We start from the raw sequence: 7,921 nt of genomic DNA, 5'->3' as shown, positions 1-7,921 counted from the left end.
ATATGACCAGACCAATCATCTTTCCCCCAAACCAGCAGCTTCTCTTGGTCCTCCCTTGTCTGCTGAGAACACCCCTATTCCTTTTTTTTCTTTCTTCTTCTTCTTTTTTTTTTTTTGGTGAGGAAGATTGGCTCTGAGCTAACGTGTTGCCAATCTTCCTCTTTTTGCTTGAGGAAGATAGTCGCTGACCTAACATCTGTGCCAGTCTTCCTCCATTTTATACGCGGGACGCCAGCCACAGCATAGCTTGATGAATGCTGCATAGGTCCGCGCCCAGGATCCCAACTCGCGAACCCCAGGCCACTCAAGTGGAGCATGCAAACTTAACCACTATGCAACCAGGCCAGCCCCTAGAATACCCCCATTCTTGCAATCACCCTCCTCCTCTTGCCTTTCTCGCACATTCAACCAGTGGTCAAATCCTGGTTGTTCGACTTCAGCAATATCTTTTGCATCTCTCCTTTCCTTCTCCTTTCTGTTTCTATTGCATTGCCTACTGAAAGTTCTCCCTGCTCCTAACCTTCCCATCACTAGCCCCAACCATTGCTCCATCCTAGATAGTGTCGCTATTTTATTTTCTAATACACAACTCTAATCTACTCACTCTATGACCCAATGGCTACCAAGTACTTTCAAGTTAATGTCAAAACACCCTGGTTTTGAGACCTATCACAAACTGACTCCAACCTACTTTTGGGGGCTTCTTTCCCCACTGCTCAAATATATGCAGTCAGATGAGATTATTTGCCCTCAGCTATATACTCTATTTTCTCTTTGCTCATGCCTCTCTTTCTGAAATACTGCCCAGCCTTCAAGGCTCACTCAATGGCATGAGATGCCTTAAGCCTGCCTCTTGCCTTGGTTTCTCTCTTCCCAACCCTGCCTCAATAGAATTGCTTTTTTCTCTGCATTATGTGCCCCACTCCTGTAACACACATTCCTGCCTCATGTCAGAGTTGTTTGAAGTTTTCCTTCTTCATTTCCCATCTGAGTAGGTAGCAGGCTCCACTTCCCTTGCTTCAGGGAGGTAAGTGGCAGGATGAGAAGCAGAAGGATTCTGGCTTTTGTTTTCTAAAGTCCAGAGGCCCAAGGGGAGGATAGAGTTTGAGAAAAGCTTAGTGGCTTGGAAAAACAGGTGAGAAACACGAAACTAGAAGGAAATGCCCCCAATTTGGGGGGAGGAGAAAGTTCTGTGGGTTCTGCCTCCTGGCAGGGGCCATGCTGGGGGGCAAGACCCCGGAAACGAAGAGCTTTTAGGTGAAGTATTTGGGGAGCTGAAGCCATAGGGAATGACGTTTTCAGCCTTGCCCAGAAGCAGTAGGAGGCCACTAGGCATGAACGGACCATGGGGACAGACATAATGCGATGGGCTGATTAGCAGAGGATGTTCTCCCAAACCCTTGTCACTGAATAAGACTCTTGGAACCTTGACATGACCGCCCAGGGATGGGTGGGGGAGGGGAGCAGAGCAAATAACTGAAATGAAACTTCCCACTTGCCCAGCAGACTGGGGGTGCAAAATAAAAAATATATATACACATACAGTACAAAAAATAAAGAGATACCAACCATATTTCTCATCACCTGAATTTGTGGATTGACATCCATTCTTGATATATTCAAATACACATATCACAACTTTTCCCTCAAGGAAGAGAACTTGACTTCAAGTCAACAATATTTATTGAGTGTCGCCTACGTGCCAGGCACTGTTCTAGACAGTAGAGATACAGCAATGAACAAGACAGAAGACCGCTCCTCAAAGACCTTACATTTAGGTATGAGGTCAGCGTTGAACTGCACACACACCTGTAGAGAAACAGAGTGACAAGGGCCATAAGGAATGAAAGCAGGTGCACGGGATGAAGCGTGACGAGGTGAGGGCGTGATCCCTTCCTGACGCGCCGCTACCTGAGCAGGGTCTGAGGGAAGGGCAGGAAGGAGTCTCACCTGGATCTGAGCGGGCACACTACCAGCACCGCAGGACCAGCAAGGGGCCCAGGCCCTGAGAAGGGAGTAACGGCTCCATGATCTGATGGGGGAGGAGGGGCTGGGGAGGTCAGAGCCACGGGAGGCCGGAGATCAAGGGAAAGACTTGGGACTCGCTCAGCTTTGCTTCCCCCACAGGGTGCCAAACACACAGTATGTGCTCAGGAGTATTTACTGAAGAAAGGATGGACCAAGCATGGCTATGTATGCCACACTGAGAAATAATAGATAACATATTAAAATATGAATAAATACAACACAAAATGACCCATAAGCCTATAGCCCAGATATGAGCACTATTAAACTTTTAATATTACTCCTTCTTAAATAAAAAATAATTTATTTGTAGATTCTATTTTGTTCACATTTGAGACAATACTATGTCCTGTTTTCTTCACTTAATCATATTGCAATATATATATATGTGTGTGTGTATATATATATATATTTTTTTTTTGAGAAAGATTAGCCCTGAGCTAACATCTGCCGCCAATCCTCCTCTTATGGTCAGGAAGATGGAGCCCTGAGCTAACATCTGTGCTCATCTTCCCCTATTTTATATGTTGGATGCCTGCCACAGCGTGGCTTGATGAGCAGTGCTAGGTCCATGCCCGGGATCCAAACTGGTGAACCCCAGGCCGCCAAAGCAGAGTGTGCAACCGTAACTGCTGTTCCACCAGGCCAGCCCCAATAGTGCAATTTTTTAATAAGCACCCTTTACCTCATTGAGATGCAACGCATCTCTGATTTCAGCAACTTGGGCAAAGTGGTCATAAGGTGACCAGCTCTTCCAAGGGCCACAAGAGGTGTTCAGCAGCCACTGAATTTTATCAGCAGGGAGATCCAACAGGGCCACGAAACCCTGTAGCCTGAGACAGAGTCACAGCATGCTGGCCCACATGGCCCCGGCTGGCCCCCGGCTGCAGGATGCTCAAGTCTACTCTCCAACACAAGGAATGTCCTGGCTTCGCTGTGCACAGGGGTTTGTCATCATTAGCAAGATGGTGCCTATGACATTTTCCCTTCTCCATTTGGGCTTGAGGCATTAGAACATTTCCTAGAGAGGCATTTTCTTCCTCTTGGGGCTCTGCTTTTACCGCTAGTAGCTGCTCCCAGCTGTTCCTAATTCTCTCTCTGAGTGAATGACTGCATGTTTCACTGTCTACAACTTGTGGCTTCTTAAAGGAGCCAGACCATTTTGTAACACAATGAAACAGCTCAAACCAAGTAAAACTACCTAAGAGCATAACCATAAGTTAGAAAACATAAAACGTATTTATTTTCAATGTCCAGGATTATAAACTCTTCAACTATGAAAATAAACATGTGCCTGGGTTAAAAGAAAAAAATCAGAAAGGACTTAATAGAAATCAGGCAGCAAGCCTATGCTCTTCGCTGATGCGGCCTCCTACCCATCATCTGCTTTGGGAATGGTTTTTTCTAGAAGAGCTGTGGGACCTGTGCTGAGGCATCCTCAGCCCCCCATGAGAAATAGAAAGGCATGTTCAGGTCGAAAGGTAAGGCCCCATTAAGCATTTTGGGAGTAAATGCAGATTTTACAGGTGAACCCACATAGTTATGGCCCGAAGATGTTTTTGGCCAGTTGTTGACGCTGCTTTTGCCCATACGCAACCAACGAGTTTATTCAAGACTGGCATTACTGAAAGGAAAACAAACCTAAGGCAGAACAAAATTGATGGGAAATTTAAGGGGAAAAAACCCACCAACAAACAACCCTCAGTTTGGCTGAGATGATTAGAGCCAGATGGAGAAGGGAGCCCAGGTGCCCAGGTGGGGGATGTGTCTGTGGCCAGAAGCAGCTGTGCCTTAGCAGCACAGTCTAAAACCTGCAAATCACTTGCAAAGCAGAGAAGTATTTCCTTTCTTCCTCTTTTTCCTTTTCCTGCTCTTCTTCTTTCCTTTTTCCCTGTAGCGATGCAAATTTTCTAGGTTGGAACTTTTCCAAATGAGAAGGCACTGTGTGACGGGGCTGGATACCAAGACTGAGGGCAGCGGTGGGGGGGATGGAGCAAAGCTTCTAGGACTGCAGTCATGATTTCTCATCGCTCTCCCCAAACTCTGGGTTTCAAAACAAGACTCCCATCCCGGAGATAATAAAAGGCACGTTCAGCTGCCTCGATCGCTGTCCTACAATCAGTTCATGGTGGGTTGTTGGATGCTTTGAGCTTAACCAGACCTGTACATATCCTCCGTCTAATTCTATCATGTGGCTTCTAATGCCATCACATGTGGCCTCTGGCAACAAAGCCATTTTCCAATTGCTAATATCCTCTCCCTTCAGCACTCACCCTGCCAGAATCGTTTACAGCTCCATGTCTGAATCTCCCCAGAAAAGATATTTTTTCCTTTGGCAAGATGGTTTCCAGAAAACAACCCTTTCCACAAGGACAAATAAATAGAAAAGTTCTGTTCATTGCAATCTGCACAATAGCGAAGAAGTGCTGGGATCTTGGTGTTGCATAAAGGAAAAGAATGTCGCAGAAGTTCTTTGTGTAGTTTTTTTTAAAATTTATGGCTTTAATCACTGTTGCATTTCGCCCACTTAGTGCAGAACAGTAGCTTGTTGATCACATCAACACTTTGTTAACGTTTCAGTTCATTCATTAAGAGAAGCTACATGAGCTCTGCAAGGGACAGGGACCGTGGTCTATTGTGTTTGGCCCAGTGTTCACAGCTCCTAGAAGAGTACTTAGCACTTAAGTGTTCACTCATATTTGCTGTTGAATAAACTAAGGTATTTTCTAATGGGAAACTGAAAGTCTAGCCATCTTGTGAATTTGTGTGTTTTGTGTGAAACGAAAGTGTTTATCTGTCTTGGAGTTAAGAAGGAAAATTCTGACCTAGTTTCACTCTTAGAAAACACTAAGACTCCAAGTAGATTTTTATCTAGCTTACTTTAAATTTGCAAACTGCACCAGGTATTTAGAAAATCAACCGTTTCTTCCACTACAAATACAAATTCTATTTTGTGTCATAGTGTACTGCTTTGTCAGTTACAAGCTGAGCCTGCCAGCAATAACAGACAGATTGTTCCCCTACATTATGCCTGCGAAGAGGATTCTGGACTCCAGAGAAGGGATGTACTTCAAATTAGATATGCTAGGATGAAATTTTCTTAATTCTGTTCATCTTTCGGTAAACAAAGCAAAAATGAATGCATAATTCTGAAGATACTCCATATTGTTTTACTTTTAATCATTCTTGGCTGCTTGATCCAGTGGTTGAGAATTTGAGAAAATATAAAATTTCAACCTCTGCTTTTCACAGTTAGGAAAACACTGATTTAACAGAACCCTAACAACTCTTGGCCAACCCCCAGATGAAGCTGTGCAGTGATTCTTAAGTGACTTTTTAAAAGTCTCTCTTATTTATAATGAAATTAGAAACTAAAGTCCAGACTGCTGCACAACCTTTTCCCAGAGAGGAAAGTCTGCTGCTAATGTGTTGACAGCTAAAGAGAAAGCCAGTGGTCCTCCTGACAGTAAGACTGGGCTAGGATGAAAGACACAGAACTGAATCCTTTGACGGAAACTCAGACAGAGACCTGAGTTTTCTCTGAACCTGCACATAGGCAATAGGTACCAGCAAGAGGTAAAACTAATTTGTGATGATGTCAGACCTGAAGCTTCTAAGATACAGTGCCTTCTTCCACTTCACAACTTGCACATGGCATTGGAGTGAAAAGAAAAGCATATGCATTAAGACATTTCCAATGAACCATTGAGGATTTGGGGATGGAATTTCCATCTTCCTCCTGTTTTGACAGTTTTAAAATCAATTACCATGAAATGTACATATGATCCAGTTGTGGACTTAACCTGTGGATGTGGCCATCTAGAAAACGAATCAATCAATGTTCCATTTATCTTACATAACTGCTGCTTAATGTATTAAATATTCAGTATAAACTATTTTGTTAATTGTAGTAGAAGTGATCATATATTATGTATGACTGTTACTTAAATATAAAAAGTAAAAAATTTTCCTTTTCATGCCTTCTCATTTTTTCAGCTATTTGGAAATATAACCCATGCATGTCGTCTAGGATTCAGCCCCACAAACAGGAAATGTGATTTAACACCATTTATGATTTTGAGAGTTAAATGGATTTGGCTATTGATTTCTTACCAGCATTAGAAATGTATTTTGTTAATTTGGCTGACAATGAGGTTGACAGTATAATAGCATTACCAAAAGCAGCTCTGGTTTTTGTTCTTAGTTAGAATTTTCATACCATAGCAGCTCAGATTTGTCAGGGATTCGTGCTTTAAAGGGATCATACTGAAGAGGATAAAGTGGAACTGTCGTGGCACAAGGCTGGATGTTCACCTTACAAATGCAGCCCGATCCCTGTTGGCCAAGATGCTGTGAGTGTTTGCGGATTCCTGTCACACTCTGAGTTGCTGTGAAAGTGAGAGCACTAAAGAAAAATCCTCCTGAGGGAAAAGCTGATTGGGAGTTGGCATGGCAACTGTAAATAGCACCCAACCTTTTCTATTTTAGAGAATTCAAACAAGTCTAAGAGCTGGAAGTAGAATGCCAAAATGACCTGAATAGCTAAAAGATGAGAAGATAGCAAAAGGGCTATTTAATTAATTAAAGAAGATAAAATCAGAAAACAGAGCTGTGGGGTGGTGTTAGCGAAGAGTTGAAGAGGCCTTCATTCTTTAGTCCAGCGGAAGCAGAATATCAGATGGCTGCGATGGGGACAGAGGCAGCCTCATGGGGCCGGGGCATGGTGCTGGCCTGGGCAGCCTTCCAGCCCCACTGTCGACCCAGGGGCCTGGCTGCATGGGTTGAATAAGAGCACTGCTCACAAATCATTTAAGATATTTCATAATCAAGGAAAAATGGTTTATAAGGAGCACTGCCTCCATGAAAGGGATTTGGCATAAGACTAATAATAAAATTAACTGGACCTCCATTTGAGCCACTACCCTATGTGGCAGTGCTGCCTGTGTTGTCAGCTCCTTCCTCAAGAGAAAACCTGAGCCCTTTCACGTGAAGGAATGTAGGGCTCTTCCCAGACTGCCAGTCAGATGACATTAATCACAGAGGGGAGAGTTACTCCTAACCCCTCCACCAACACACCACCTTTACTGATTCAAAGGATGACATAATATCAGGCCTCAAGTTGCTGGCAATTCATTTAGAAGAGATAAGGCTAGGGCCTACGTGGACAATATTTTAGAATACTTATTAAGCCATAAATAACTAGCTGCACTCGGACGCTCTCTGGATTCCAGAGTCTAGTTTAATCCCATTTCAGCCATTTAGATCTCTAAATAAGAGCTTTGGTGGGTATAATTCCAAATGGGGGAAGACATAAACATCACCAAATATATGCCTTGACAATACTTTCCTAAAATGGAAATGTCCTTATTGCTCTTACTGATTAAAAAGACAAGACTGGGAGCAACTTAAATATCCATTATCTGGGACTTCTAATATGAATATGATGAATGCCTTATTTTTTTTAACTAGAGAATGAGGAAGTTTGCTGTGTACTGAAATGGAGAGATCTCTGTATCACTCAGTGTCCAAACAGGAAAGTAGAAACCACTCTATATATTTCAAGCAGAGAAGGATACAATGTAGGGAAATGGTTAAAAAACTGCTGGAAGAGCTAAGAAGCAAAGAAAGAAGGGGGTTGTTACCTAAAGGCAGGAAGCTCCCACTGTCCCTTGGCTAGATCCTGCGAGTGGAAACTCACTCCTGATGTTGCTGAAACCACCCCAGGCTTCTGGAGCCTGTGGCATAAGCAGTCAGGCCGGGCTGCTGGTCCCTGCTGCTGCCAGTAGCAGGGGAAATGACTAGTCTCTTTCTCCCATACCGGAACCTACTGCCGGTGCCTCCCATTTCAAGAACCTCACATGAAATTGGCTGGATGAGTGAGCCTGGGAAAGGGGAT

The 7,921-nt window shown here is 43.6% G+C and overlaps 1 long non-coding RNA gene across 1 annotated transcript in view; it reads right to left on the bottom strand.

Moving 5' to 3' along the window:
* Positions 1-1,527: 1,527 nt before the first annotated feature.
* LOC124243238 (uncharacterized) overlaps positions 1,528-7,921 on the bottom strand; it is a 29,765-nt gene continuing 23,371 nt past the window's right edge. Inside the window, exon 9 of the long non-coding RNA XR_006889653.1 lies at positions 1,528-1,809. This is a non-coding gene — a long non-coding RNA (uncharacterized LOC124243238). The remainder of the gene's footprint in view (positions 1,810-7,921) is intronic.

The sequence above is a fragment of the Equus quagga genome, chromosome 8 (assembly GCF_021613505.1).
Source record: "Equus quagga isolate Etosha38 chromosome 8, UCLA_HA_Equagga_1.0, whole genome shotgun sequence".
NCBI classification, from domain to species: Eukaryota; Metazoa; Chordata; class Mammalia; order Perissodactyla; family Equidae; genus Equus; species Equus quagga.
Note: the sequence above shows the minus strand (reverse complement) of the source record. Positions and strands in the feature narration are given on the sequence as shown.